Raw genomic sequence first — 14,335 nt, 5'->3', positions numbered from 1 at the left:
ACATCGACGCATGCCAGACATGGAGGTCGTCGTAGGCTGAGTCAGTTGACCTTTACCGCTTCCCCTTTTGATTTGCCATGTCTTTGGTGGGTGGTTTATTAGTAAACAAGATACGAACTCACATTTTTATATTTTAATTTATGGAATTATCGTTTATTTTTAAGCAGACTATTAAACCCTGGTATTCCAATGACGCGTGTACATTTGTTTTGGATTTTGAATGTTACCTTACTTACTTTTCTTTTATTTTGTTCCTTACATATCACTTTGATTGTGCAATTTTGGTGTTTCTTTAGTCCAGTTTTATTATTGAGTTGAGGAATAACTTTATTGATCAAGTCCTAAATTGATCAATTTCAACTATAAAAGGGATCGATTTGCTTTCAGAAATTCCGATTTTGGAATAAAATAGAGGTAAAAAAACTGGTGACATACGGAAATAAGAACATGCTAGGTGCTCGATTTTTGGTTATTCAGGAACAAGTGACTTTTAGCTGGTGTTTCATGTTCAATTGATTATAAATAATGTATAAATCGAACAAGTGAGATTAATCATGGTAATAGATTCCAAATAGTCAACTGGTTTCCGTTAAAGGAACACAATTAAGATTGATTTGGATTAACTACTTCAATGTCATGTCAGGTAATTTTACTTTCTTAACATACCAGGGTAGTGATGATGGAACAGACCTTCCATCGAAAGAAGTAGGAAAAGGAAAACCACCACCAGACTGTGGTATCTCTCCTGGTTTAGGAGGAGGAATATTAGGAGAGATGAAGATACCTGAACCAGTGCTCCCATAACTATCCTTTGAAGCTTGTGGCGATAATTGATTCTGCCATGCTAAGACCAACTTCTGAAATTCAACATTCTTTCCTTGTTCTTTCTCTATTGTCAACTTCATATACCCATATATGATTGAATTTGAGCCAATTGAGTATCATGTTCATCTACCCTTGTACCACTAGATCTTGTTGCAGCCATCATAAAAAAACTCCGACAGGTGGTTGGCAGGGATGACCAATGATGGAGATAAGCAATAGAAGAATTTAATGTAACAGTAATGAATATAACTGAACAACGGATTGTAGAGGAAGAAACTTTCAATATTGATGTAATGATTGTCAAACAGAAAAAGATAACGACACCAGGGAAGATAACCTCTCTCGTTAGCATTAAGCTAAGAACCAATCAAAATAGAACGTAAATAACTGAACATGCAAATGAAATATCCTATTTCACCTTTTATTCTTACTCCTCACGTTACTTTTACTACTTGAAACTTTTGCTCTTCTGGAGTACACGTTCTATATTATGAGCATTGTTATATTAGGGCTTAACATAAGTGGATCATCATCACTCCCACAGTTCAGAGCCAAAATTCACCTCACGAATGGGACTGCATCTGTAGGTCATGATGTCAGCTTACAACAAATTCAGTGATGTATCATGCATGAGGCATTTACAACCAGTATCCAGCTATATCTTCTGCTTAAAAGATGATGTTTTAATGTAGAAAGGCCGAGTTACCAATTTGTTCATTTGAATAGTTTAGTCTGAATCATTTAATGAGATGTATTGGGTTGTTAAGGCTAACACGTTCACATGCAACAATGTTTTTTATATCTCATGCCTCAAATGTGGAGAAATCCTAAACTTCTTGTTTGTAATACTACTTTTTTGAAGACCATCACAACGTAGGAAATTCCCAAATGTTTTGGATTGTGCTTAGCACAGGTGTGTGTGTGTATATATATATATATATATATATATATATATATATATATATATATATATATATATATATATATATATATATATATATATATATATATATATATATATATATATATATATATAAAAGAAATCTCACTCTTTCTAAAAATAGATCGAATATAATAATATTATTTTTTTAATACGTTCAAATCATTAAACTGAAAGTACAATTAACCACTAATAAAATAATATTAAATTTAAAATGTTCAAATAACTAAACGTAAAATACCATTAACTAGGGCTGTAAACGAACCAAACGAACACGAACAAGGTTTTGTTCATGTTCGTTCGTTTAAGTTAGTCGAACAACAAACGAACACGAACGGATAAACGAACGAGATTTTCTTGTTCATGTTCGTTCGTTTAACAAATTACTTTGTTCATGTTCGTTCATTTATGTTCGTGAACATGCTAAACGAACATAAACAAACAAACATAAACGAACAAAGATAAAAAAACACAATTGAACATATATGAACATAAACGAACATATAATATAGTAATATAATGAAAATTAATTGAATATAGATGAATATAAATAAACTTAAACAAACGAACCTAAACGAACGTAAACAAACATCGTAAACGAACGTTCACGAACATAAATAAACGAACGAGACCATTGTTCATGTTCGTTCGTTTAACTAAACGAACGATAATTTTTGTTCATGTTCGTTCATTTATTAAATAAACGAACATAAACGAACTTCCCGCCGAACAATTCACGAACGGTTCGCTGAACTTTCTACAATTAACCAATGCATATTTGGAACTTATCTCTTCCTTTTTCTGACACAACCCTTTTAAATCCCCATAATTTCGTTGATTACATATCACAAGTTTAATTTTGAATTTCGGTTTCTCGGCATCTATCTCTCAAATTTGGCATTATCACTCTATATGGTGCGGTTCAACACTTGGAGAAACCCATAAAAAAAATCGTCAATTCTTCTTCCTTAACCTTACTCTCAATTTCCCAACACGAACCTTTTTCCCCTTTATGTATCTCGGCATTCCCGTATATCGTCATTTTCTGTTCAGGTAAATTGGATGTCTTATATGATGAATGGATAACCAATTAATTTCCAAATTAGACTGAATCATCTGATACATTTGGTTCTAGGATTCTAGCTTCATCTCATAATGCAATGCTCTCAATCATCCACATAACCACACACTCAAAACCCTAGATCCATCGCCTCACTCCTCTTTAAAGTCGATCCCCTGTTCTGCCTTCAACTACCCATAGATACCTACACATAGACACATAAATACCCTCTGGTGTCCACATCTTTGAGTTTCAAGCTGCAACTTCGGTAAATCAAAGGCATGTTTGCTTTTTTTAGTTTATTTTCAGTATTCATATAATTGAACACAAATCTCTACTAATCGGTTAATGTTTATGAATCAATGTATGTGAAGAAGTATCCAAAGCTCAAGTTTTTTTTTTCATGGTGGCATCTTCAACTGAGCAGGAATGCCCATAGACACATAGGCCCATCATCACCGACTATCTTCGTCTTTTGTCTCTGTAACTACCATTTTCTCTCTACCCTTACCCCCATCTTAAGGTAATATTCAGAATTTTAGATGTTAGGGAGTTTTATGATTTGGTATTGATTTATTTATGTTAAGTAGTATTATGGGTTCAAATTTCCATTCCTAAATGTATGTTAACTTGATTTCTGTTAAGTTGGATTATAGGTTCAAATCTTAAGGGCCAATATCTGTTTTTATTGAATCAGGTATGTCCCAATTTCATCATTTAGCTTATGGTAACGTGTTTTAAAGAGTATAAACATGATTTCGTTTTCTAATAACAAATTACATACATTATTTATTCAATTGAGTTATCTATGTAATTTACTTACAAGTTTAAACCCCAAAAGCTATACATCAGGTGATTTTCATCTTGACCTACATCTGGACGATTATGCCCTTGATGATGGTGTCCTCTTTTTTTGGAAAATACTGATGGATTCTGGGTTGTGTCTTAATTGGAAGTTACATGATGTTTTTGGTCCTTAGTACAAGTTAAATAATTGGGTGTTTATGGTGCAAACACGATATGCTTAAGTTACATGTCATTTGGTTGTGAGGTCTCATGGTGCATGTGTGGCATATTAAAAAAAATTGGTGCAAATTGATTTTAATATGGAATTAAAATTATAAATTTGTTTCTCCTTTGATATTATTTACTGATGATGTTGATGGATCTTGGTGATAGTAAACATTATAGGTTGAATTTTAAGAAAACATAAAATACCAAGTGAAATTTGGGTACAAAGAGAGGTTGCTATATGGTGGTAAAGATTTCAGATGGTATCTACTTGGTATCTTTCATAAGATAACATTACTTGATTGCTATTTCCAATGATAATCTTAAACACAGCTAATATTAAAAAGTGTTTTGTCAATTATTCTTAAAATTATCTATTTATTTTTGTGCTAATTTTATATATACTTAATTATTAATTTCAATTTTCAATACTTTGCAAGTTAGGGTTAAATGCAAGAAATAACAGCTAACTTTCATTTATTTTTTATGATAGCATCCTACTTTCGGTTATTCTTATTTCATTTATCCTTACCTCAATTATTCTTATGTTTTGGTGTTAAAATAAATGTAGATGCCTACTAATTGTGTGTTATTAGAGAACTAAATGAGGACTCTTCTACATCAGGTCCCAAAGTCAAAGCGGATGCCCCTGTAAGGCCTTTGTCAAAGCTCTTTCAGGAACTTCTATTTTTATAGGTTGGTTTGTTAACTTTGATTATGTTGGGCGTGCTTTCCAATCTAAATGCATGAAAATATATATTTGACATTGATTGAAGCTAATCATTTTCCAAATTAAGTGTATTAAACAAAGAATTTACAAGTGTATTTGGTAGCTTTGCTTGATTATTAATGTTGAATTAAGTGGAAACAAATAATTTTATTTTTTTAGTAATAGATATGATCTTTGTTTAATTTTTTTTTTTTTTTTTTTAAATAAAATAAAATACAACTTATAAATTTGATAGAATAAAGTACTTTTTTTTCTTATACAAAATATACTAATAAAAATGTAAGTTAGTATTTTAAAGGTCAATAACCATATTTTTATAAAAATAAATATTTTTTAAAAAGTTTTTCCACTTCAATATTTGAAATATATTTTGGCCTTTTTTTTTTTTTTTTTTTGAATTTGATAGTGCGTTTTCAGTTGTAAATCATAATCTTCTTGATGGGGATATTTATCATTTAAATTTTAATGTCATAAAGAATATATCCTTTACTTAATTTGTTGTTTTGGAACAATATTTTCTAAATAGATTCTTCTGGAAATTTGTTTTGTTTTATCGTCAACAACTTACATTTATTTCTAACAAAATATAATAACATATTTTTATTTTTAACCCAAAATAACATGTGTATTGAAAGTAATGTAGTTAATCACTTCTATTTTTACCCTAAATTAACAACATACATTGTTTTATAATTTTAACCCAAAACAAAATACTTTTATTTTTACCCAAAATAACAATATACTATTAATCTTAACCTAAAATTACAACATACTTTTTATTTTAACTCAAAACAACAACATTCTAATCGTAAGTCGAAACAATTCAAGGGAAAAAACTATCCATTGTTTTACAAGTTTCATCTTATGTAAATTCTACCTTGTAGCATATCAATTTGGATGAACTTATTCTGCTATGTTTGCATATTCTGATTCTGGTAAAGAGCATAAAGATGGTTATAAGGAAACTGACATCTTCAACTGCATCTTTGATAAATGTCATTTTGATGTTTATTTGAAGTTGATTATGCAAATGTTTTAAGATCATTTAATGTATTTTGGATTTTTTTATTTCAATCATTTTATTGTATGATGTATCAGTTTTTGTATCTTATTTTGGATTTCATTGAACACATAGATTTCATAGTCGGTACTTGGTATTACTACCCCTCTTGAAATTTATTTATTTGAGAATTTCATTTCAATTTTCTTGATTGTTTTAGTGCACTTTTTCTGTTACAACATTGTTCTTAAAAGAATATTCAATTATAAAGTATTGTTGTAAATAAAATGAAAGTATGAATCAAATAAAATCCTCATAATTGTGATAATTTGTAGTCTTTTGTTTTTTTTGGTGTTGTTTAGGGACAAAAAGAAGGCGAAGGCAAATATAGTTGGATTTTTATATGATTACATAAGTTAAATGTAAAGTAATAGTTGGATTTTCAAAATAAATTGTGATAATTTATATGGTTACCTAAATTAAATGCAAAGTAATAGTTGGATTTTTCAAAATAAAAATTGTTCTAGCGAATAATATGACATGCTTTAAAAAAAATGCAATTTCATAAAGAAATTATTCGAAGAAAGAAAACTAATTAACACTTGGAAAGTATTTTCCAAAATGAAACTAATTATCACCCATTCTTAAAAACCCTAACAACTTTTTAGTGGTGTTATTTGGGATAACTAGCAGCATATGACAAGAATGTGTCCGACCTTTGTAGAATGCAATTGAATTTTGATACCTTGCATTTTCTTTGGAAGATTATATGTTTTCGTATAGAAACTAATCGTTGAAACGAATATAATCACCGAAGGAAACTATTTGGCGAAAGGAAACAATTTATTGTTGCAAAAGTCAAAACCGACAAATAACAATATGTATATTTTGTGTTTTTCTTGAAATATAACATGTTTCTGAGTAAAACTAATCGTCAAAGGAAACGAATAAAGCTATATTCACAGCCGCTGCTTGTGCAGGCAGATAGCTAGAATGAAGTTTGTTTGTTGCTTCTTTGGCAGCTAAATATTATTTGTTATTTGTTGTATCTACGTCTAAAGTTGGAAATTTTCTTTATTTCTTGGTTAGTTTGTCAGATATATAAATATATGGAGTCAGAATTGTGATCGTTTGCTTTTTTATTTGAAAATGTTAATTATATATGTAATAGGTTACTCATATTTTTCTTAGTGGTTCTCCCTCAGTTCAACAACTACATATTGGTATTGACATGTTATGTATATATTGTTATTTTAGTAGATATCATGCCAGGTAACAATATAATAAACATCTACAAAATATTATGTTGAATAATAATATAATAACTTTCTATTTTAAACCAATCTTGCATTTGATTATATAGTTACCAAATTTAATTAATCTTTGAATAAAAATGATTAAAGTTGTACAATAGAATTGGTTTTTTTAATATTTTGATAATTAACAACAAAATGAAAATAAATTTTCAGACATGTATTCGGTTGTGAAACCGTCTTGGGACAGAATAACTGATAACTAAAAGTGATGGATTTGGAGAATCAATATTCCCCTACCCGGTTCTAATTAGAAACTGAAAAATAACCGAAAATAAAAAATAATGCAGTAGGGAGAACCGAGAACCACATCGAATAAAAGGTTCCGGTTCTGATTCAGTTTCGATTCCTATTAGATTTTTTTGGTCGAAAAACTCATTCGTAGACATCTATATTAAAGAATTTTAAACTAATGAAACACTTTTCCTACAACTACTAACGTCAAAGTTGGATTTTATTATCTTCGACATGCACTTTCTTTTAACGCATAACATTTTTATAAACGAAACATATTGCCGAAAGAAATTATGCACCCTACCGCTTTGCGCGGGTCCACCACTAGTGTGTATATATATATATATATATATATATATATATATATATATATATATATATATATATATATATATATATATATATATATATATATATATATATATAAGCACTATTCTTACATTTTGAGTAAAGTGGGAGATGGGAATGAATGAGGATTTTCAGTGAATTTTGTGCGATTTTCTTTGAATTTCGAGGGATTTTAGAGTTCCAAATCACATAAGACAAAAAAGGCACCTTTCTTAAAGGTTGGACACGATTCATTATTAGAAAAAATGGTAATCAACGTCGTTAATTTATATACTCGATGAGTTATTCTCCTACGTGTATAAGTTTTTGTCTTCCCACGTGTATAAGTTTTTGTCTTCCCTATAGCAGCGCCGATTAGATTTGATGCTTTACAAATCGACCGTTACTCTCATAATCTCTCTTTCTTTCTCACCCTTTTCACTGTCGATTTTAGTTACAATTTGTGGGTTTGCGAATGATTATAAAGTACGAAATCATTATTTTATACTTCTTTGGTGGATTAGGTCGTTTAATTCTCAAACTTGTTCATATGTCTCAATCGTCGCTCCATTCCATCGCTCATGAATTCTAATAAATTTAGGTTTCTCCATTCCTTTTCAATTTCTAATTTGTTGGTTGTGTTGATAGTAGGCCTTAATTAATGGCTCTAGGGACATGGGATTTTACCCGATTTTTACCCACATCGGTAGTTGTTGCAGCTGATAGAGAGTGATTATAGAAAAGGTTATTCCTGGTTATATTTTGCGGTGGTGGGATTGACATAAGGATGGTGGGGATGCTTTCAGACATTGAGAACTTCAATTTGAATAGCATCAAGTTCACTGAATTTCATTCTCATATTCCTGGTTAGGTCCGTGACTCAGTCGGAGGAGGTAAGTTCTGTATTCTCTTAATTAAATTTCAATTTAGGAGATTTGGAACATGTCATATATTCTTTTTTGTTTAGGGTTTATGGTTGACTAACGGAAGAGCCAAGGAAAGAAAACATATAAGGTTTAGCTTTTAATTTCACATATGAGCCTTTTTATTCATTTAATCAGAATTTTTTTGTTCTAGAACTTGATTTCTTGACTACTTATTAAAATTTGGAACATGTTTCACATGTTCATCTATTAAATTAAATTTTTTGTAGATATCAAACTAATTTTTTACCTTCCCCATATTTTTCATCTCTCTACTAAACGATTATGGGGTTCTTAATTTCACTTATAGGGTTCTTAACGACACTTGTAGGTTTTATTCCCTCCATTGAATCGATAGTCACAACCTTACAGAAAGGGTAAAATATCCTACCTACTACTTGTAGCCATTATTGATAATTTTACTTGAAATCTTCCTTTATCTTCATTTTAATAATTATCATAGAGCTTTCTATATCCATGTTAAGTGTAATACCCATTTCCCATAATAGATCGGTTGAAGGCCTGGAAGGATCAAAGTAGATGTTTTGGTAAAAACCATGTGTCACAATGTGGTGAATGGAGCACCATGTTGTTACATGCCAAATACATAAACGCATATTCAGGTGTCTACCACGACGTGGCAAGGGAGGGACATCATCTTGTGGGGTTTCCTCCATGTTTAAGCCCCTAAACTCAAGGTTTAGGTCATCCTTTTCAAGCTTCATCCCTTCCAAATGAAACCCTAGCCTCCTTGAAGCTTTAACACCATGTCCCTTTGGTTTGAAGCGTTGTTCTTAGTCCGTCGTGGAGATTGAAGAAAGAGGAAGATCATCTTGCTGCAAGGGAGAAAAGAACTAGCTTGGATCTACGATCTACTTCAAATTTCTAAGTGATTAGATGTATAAAGCTCTTATATTGACTTATGTTCTTCTTGGTGCAAGTTTGAGCCCTTTTTGTAAGGTTGTGGGCCCTTCCATGAATGCTCGTAGAGTTTGAAGGACTCCAGAGCTTATGATGGATTTTCTAGGACATTGGACTTCCATGAATAAGAAAAGGACCATATTTAGTGCATCTTGTGTTCATGCTCAAGTTAAAGCCTCATTAAAGACTTAATGGACTTAGGATTGTAGATCTAGCCTTGGTATAGAGTTCTAATGGATAAAGTTGGAAACTTTATCTATTATTTCAGTGTAAAAGAGTAGATCTCAAGTTTTGGGCTTAGATCTGTAGGGATTAAGCACTTAATGAAGAAGTTAGCATTCTTCCAAACCCTATGATGAGTCCTAGGGCTTGCCACACCGCGGTGGTGCTCTGATGAAAGATTATTTTGTCCATAGTTTGCTACAACATGGGCGGTAGCTTGCCAAGTCATGGGGGTCGTTGACCTGTTGACGATTGAGTTTTATTAACCATTGATCGTTGAATTTTGACTATTTTGACCTTCGGTTAAACTTGATGGAACTGAGTTATTGATTAAGGTTTTATCGTCTTTTTATACTAGTCAGTTCGTGGGAGCAATCAGTGCAGTGAGTGAGCGAGTGACTGTGTTTATTGGGTTTCCATCTTAGGTGAGTTTCCTCAGTATACTATGTATTGCAATGTATATCTTTGTATGTTAGGATATAATTGTCGTAATATGCAGGTTACAATACCAGTAGGTTGGTGATTGTCTTGTAGAGTGACCTAGGGGCTATATGTAGTTATGTAGGATAACCTGGGAACTCTTGATCAAGGTTTTCTTGCATGTTCCTTTCTTAGTTGTAGCTCTAGAGGAGGGTCTACTGTTCGAATTTCTATCTCACCTTTAGCGATGTATAGCTATGTATTCCTTATAGATATGACAATAGTGGTGCAATATTGTATGAGGTCGGTTATGTGTTAGTAAGCTGATAGATAAGTAGACTAGGGTAGATAGTTGCTTGTGTTTATGTGATTAATTAATTACATACTTGTTTCATATGTAAACATAATATGGTGCGATGGGTTGAGGCGGTCCTTCTTTGTGTTGTAGGCCAACAAACTCGAGAGTAATCTAGTCTTAGGGTGTTGGGTGTGTGAGGGCAATCTAGTCTTAAGTTATGGGCTCGGGAGCAGTACAGTCTTAGGTTATAGGTTGGGCAGTGGCAATCCAATCTAAAGTCGTAGGATCCATAGCAATCTAGTCCTCGTATTTTGGGCCTGGCGACAATCCAGTCTTTGTGTTGTGGGCCTGATGTGCATTCATTGTATGTATATTTTGATTTGTGGTATTTTAGGGGAACTCACTAAGATTTGGCTTATAGTTGTGGATTAATTTTTTTTTCATATACCAATGATAATCATGGGAAAACAAAGGCGTAACTGTACACATTCATCAACAAAGATGGGGATTCCATATTTATTATATTACTATGATTTTTAAACAAATGTATTTTTGGAACATATTGTTTTCATAACTTGGATCCTATAATTGTAATTTTTTCCCTTAATTAAAATTAAACATGTTTGTTGTGAAAACGGAAGTTATATTTGGTATCAGAGCCCTGGTATGTGGGAATTAGAGGAAAGCTTGTATGAATCTAAACACAAACTAGAAATCTAAAATTTTGACAAAACATTTTTGAAGAAGAATTTAATAAAATGGTTGGATTCAAAACATAGGCTCAGTCTCGTTTTATATTTTTGTTTGATTGTTGGCTTGAGATCGTGAACATGGACTCCTGACTCGACCTCGTTTTTACAAGGAAACACGGTGTGTACAATCAGCTAGATCCCTAAAAAGATAGTGATTCCTAAAATACTCATACATGAAATATATATATGTTTAACTTGAACTTGCTGATATGTGAATTGTTAGAAATGCATGCAAATAGATAGGCTAAGGAGTACTTCAAGAACTGTATGATAAGTATTGCCTAATTTCTATGATTTCTTATAGATTAGCGGATTTCTTGTAATGTGCAATTTGATTATGTCAATTGCTAGGCGTATATTGTATAGTTGTATATGGTTAGGATTATGTAACCTTAGAATTATTAACATAGCCCTATTTCTTGTTCCTCCTTTGGTTGTGGGCTTAGGGTAGAGTCATTTATTTGACAGTATATCTAATCATGTATTGTGTACAACTAGCACGCAGAAGACAACATGTAGAATAGAAGCATGATTGAGGAGGATCCTAGGAGGAGCGCCTAGGAAGTTAGTTGTGGATCTTAGGAGCATGTGGGTGTTAATGCCCCAAGGGGTGATCTAGAGAAGTGATTTAGGGCCTTGACATGAATTCTGAGTCAACTATGGATACGTGCCGAAGGTAGTTTGGGACCGTACTACTAAAAGCATAGGATCCATATGAGAGTTACAAGGAACATCAAGGCTACTAAGGAACTAATAGGTGAAGGCATAGTGTGGTGATCACTATGTCCTTATGTTGACCTTTCCATTTTATGTTTCAATATAATGGCTATCAAAGGTTCAGGATCACGTGTTGGCAGCAGTAGGAGGATGGGTCTGAGTAATGAGGATATCTGCGGGATCATTATAGTCGAGGTAGTCATGTCTATTAAGGAGGTGACTCCAGAGTTCTTTAGGTCAGTTAAGACAGTGCCGATTGAGGGGTTTGTTAGGTGCTATGCCACCGACATGCATGTGGTCGCTGTCGTAACTACTGCAGCTATCGCTACAAAAGGACTTCGGGGAGATAAGGCGATGCAGTACTAGGAGTTCAGTAATATGAAGCCTCTAGAGTTCAGTGCTGACAAGGTCCTAATTATCAGTTTGATATAGATATCTGATGTGGAGGGAAGTTTCTACATGTGTTCGTGTCCTAAGGACCAAAAAGTGAGTTTTGCGATGAATCTTCTTCATTGGGGTACGAAGGAATGATGGAAGTTTGTCATCCGTAGGCTTTTGCATGAAGAGCGAGCCGTAGTGACTTGGGAGCTAATTCTAGAGTTGTTCCATGCGGAGTATACCTTACTTTTGGAGAGAGAACAACTGAAACAATAGTACTTATCATACAAGAAGATGACATAATCAGTGATGGAGATCACCAAGATGTTTACAGAGAGCGCACTTCTCTAACCAATGTATGTTGCTTCAGAGCGGGTACAAATGTCATGGTACATAAGTATGTTTAATATGGAGATTCAAGAATTTGTGTCAAATCAATCGCACTGGACCTTTACTGAGTTGCAATCGAATGTCAGAATGAAGGATATTGAGTTAGAGATCCAAAGGAAATAGGAGAGGTCGACTTCCTTACAGTTGCAACCGGCAGTCTAGTGGTTCAAGTCTGCCAACTTGAGATCAGGACCATTTGAGAGTAGGAGTTCTGAGTATGACTTGCGTTGGAAGTTTCAAGAATAAAGGTGTCGAACTTTTACATCCCGCAGGTATGGCAAGGTGGGTATTTTGATAGAGATTGTAGGTAGAGCAAGCAGGTGTTTTCCCCTGTGCGACTATGAGGGCCATATTTGAGCTTACTACCCCTTCTCGTGTTCGATGAAGTATAGAATCCTAAAAATTTAGCATCGTAAATTCCATATGGATGCCAGGGGAAGGCTGAGATGCCTAGGGCCGAAGAAAGAGCCTACCAATTTTTTGTAGAGGATCTAGGTGCCTATGGGTATGTTTTCTATTCATTTATTCATGTTTTGCATTAATGAATTGGGTTTCTCTTTTAGAATTTTCCTTCCGGATGAGTTTATTCTGTATATGCATTTGTGTTTGTAATATTTCGAAGTCCTCGGTGGACTGCATTGATGGGATGACTTAGATTCCGGGCTATATTCTTCATTTTGGGCTATTCATTAGAGGAAAGAATGGTTAGTGCTCCTGATACTACAAATTAGATCGATTCGTATATTTTAAGTGCGGGAGAGTGGAGATTTTGCAGCGAAAAGAATTCATGCTAGAATGCAAGTATCAACTACATTTCTCAAGTCTAAGACGTTTGCGTAATTACTTGATCTTCTTATTTTCACATTAGTGTCATCGCCAGTTGTTGGATTTATTTCGAGCTATCTTAGTTACAAGTTGTGTTATCCATATGGCATTTTCATGCTTTAGGGTCCTAGGGTGTCATGAGCTTAGGTTGAGGGTTATGAGTATGACTTTATTCTTTGTTCTTGTTTGTTTGGGACTTGGAAGTCTGAGTCATTTCTAAAAGGCCTGATAGGGTTAGTTAGGTTTTGCACCTTTGATGGGTGCCTATGTTAGGCTGTGAGAGCTATTAGGGGTTAGTGGATAAAGGGTAAGGTCAAGAGCTATTAGTAGTTAGAGTATCGGGAGTAAGCCCGAGAGCTGTTTGTGGTTAACGGATAATGGGTAAGCCTGAGGGCTGTTAGTGGTTGACGAGTCAGGGATAAGACCGAATGTCGTCAATGCATAACAAACTAGGGTTATTAGAGCCGAGTGGGTCTATGGCCTATTTTAGTATGCGATGGATTGAGTACTCATTCAATTTTGTTATTGCATTTAAATATAAAAGGTTATGAATAACGATGGTAAGTCGTAGTTTCTATATTTGGCTTACCAGTTGGATGGTGCTTTGCCGAGAGGATCTTGGACTGATCAAATCTGCAGATTTCGGTTGATATAGTAGATTTATAGGCTAGTTTAGTCTTTGTTTGTTGGGCTTTGGTTCAAATTCTTTCTGGTACATCGGTGTGGGGATTTTGGTTAGAAATTCCAACTTCGGTTATGCCATATGCAACACAAGGATGGGAGGTCTTAGTCAGATTAGGTCTATGACTTTTGGTCAGTAGTAGTGGTGTAGGAGTGGCTCTACTTACCTGGATGTTAGGTATGATTTTGTGGTCTGCAAGTTATGGGAAAGGAATTTCGTGTTGTACATTGTGGCTTAGTGTTGATTTGTTGGAGTTCGTTTTCTCCACGTCGTGTACTTCTTTCTAAGAATGGTGTTGGTATAACAGTCAGAAAGTGGTCAGCTACGTAGGAATGTTGCATTAGACGTGATTCGGATTTTTGGAGTC

At 33.5% G+C, this 14,335-nt stretch overlaps 1 long non-coding RNA gene across 9 annotated transcripts; it reads left to right on the top strand.

Moving 5' to 3' along the window:
• The first annotated feature begins 2,628 nt into the window (after positions 1-2,628).
• Positions 2,629-6,080, top strand: LOC145037303 (uncharacterized). 9 transcript variants are annotated; one of them, XR_013678739.1, is made up of 5 exons: positions 2,629-3,104; positions 3,200-3,348; positions 3,482-3,522; positions 4,462-4,532; positions 5,929-6,080. It is a non-coding gene; the product is annotated as an uncharacterized LOC145037303 (long non-coding RNA). The 9 variants fall into 9 exon arrangements; XR_013678736.1 differs by having other exon boundaries at positions 4,408-4,532; XR_013678737.1 differs by lacking the exon at positions 5,929-6,080 and having other exon boundaries at positions 2,629-2,818; positions 2,901-3,104; positions 4,408-5,849.
• Positions 6,081-14,335: the final 8,255 nt, after the last annotated feature.

The sequence above is a fragment of the Lactuca saligna genome, chromosome 3 (assembly GCF_052625555.1).
Source record: "Lactuca saligna cultivar CGN05327 chromosome 3, ASM5262555v1, whole genome shotgun sequence".
NCBI lineage: Eukaryota > Viridiplantae > Streptophyta > Magnoliopsida > Asterales > Asteraceae > Lactuca > Lactuca saligna.
Note: the sequence above shows the minus strand (reverse complement) of the source record. Positions and strands in the feature narration are given on the sequence as shown.